This window comes from Orycteropus afer, unplaced genomic scaffold (genome assembly GCF_000298275.1).
Source record: "Orycteropus afer afer isolate SDZICR_OR568_19922 unplaced genomic scaffold, OryAfe1.0 scaffold01153, whole genome shotgun sequence".
In the NCBI taxonomy this organism is placed as follows: domain Eukaryota; kingdom Metazoa; phylum Chordata; class Mammalia; order Tubulidentata; family Orycteropodidae; genus Orycteropus; species Orycteropus afer.
Genome location: NW_006922740.1, coordinates 108,638 through 109,331, shown reverse-complemented (window position 1 = coordinate 109,331; position 694 = coordinate 108,638).

The window sequence follows — 694 nt, the reverse complement described above, 5'->3', positions numbered from 1 at the left end:
GAATGTTTATTGTTGTTATTAGGTGCTGTTGAGTTGGCTGCAACCCATAGTGACCCTATGCACAGCGGAAGGAACCATGCTCCGTTTTGTGCCATTCTCACTATCCTTGCTGTACTTGAGCCCATTATTGTAGCCACTATCTCCTTGAGGGTCTTCCCCTTTTTTGCTGACCCTCCACAAACAAAATCACTGTAGTCAAGTTGTATCTGACTCATAGCACTCCCTCCTTAGATTTCCGATGTGGGATCACTACAGAATTAAATTGCCCTATCTTCCTTCTAAGGAGTGGCCGGTGGATTTGAATTGTTCAGACTTCTTCCTTTTCATGTTTTTTAAACCTTAAAAAATACTCTAAGCCAAGTAGCTTTAGCCTCATTTAACTGATAAATAAACTGGTATTCAGTGACAGCACAATCATAGTAAACTGCAGAATTTGGAATGTTATTACATTCCTGTGACTACAAAGTATATGCTCTTTTTATTTGGCTACATTGCCTACTGAGTTCATTGTCTTATAAACTAGACATTAATAAACAGTGATCAAATTAGCCAAGCTTTGTCTGATATAACTGCATATAATCCTCACTACTGGAAAAATGTCACGTGATGTTTCAATTACTGTGTGTATGTGTTTAGAGTTTATTATATCCTTAGGTTTCTTTCTCTGACATGCATTTTATTTTTAGATCATTTT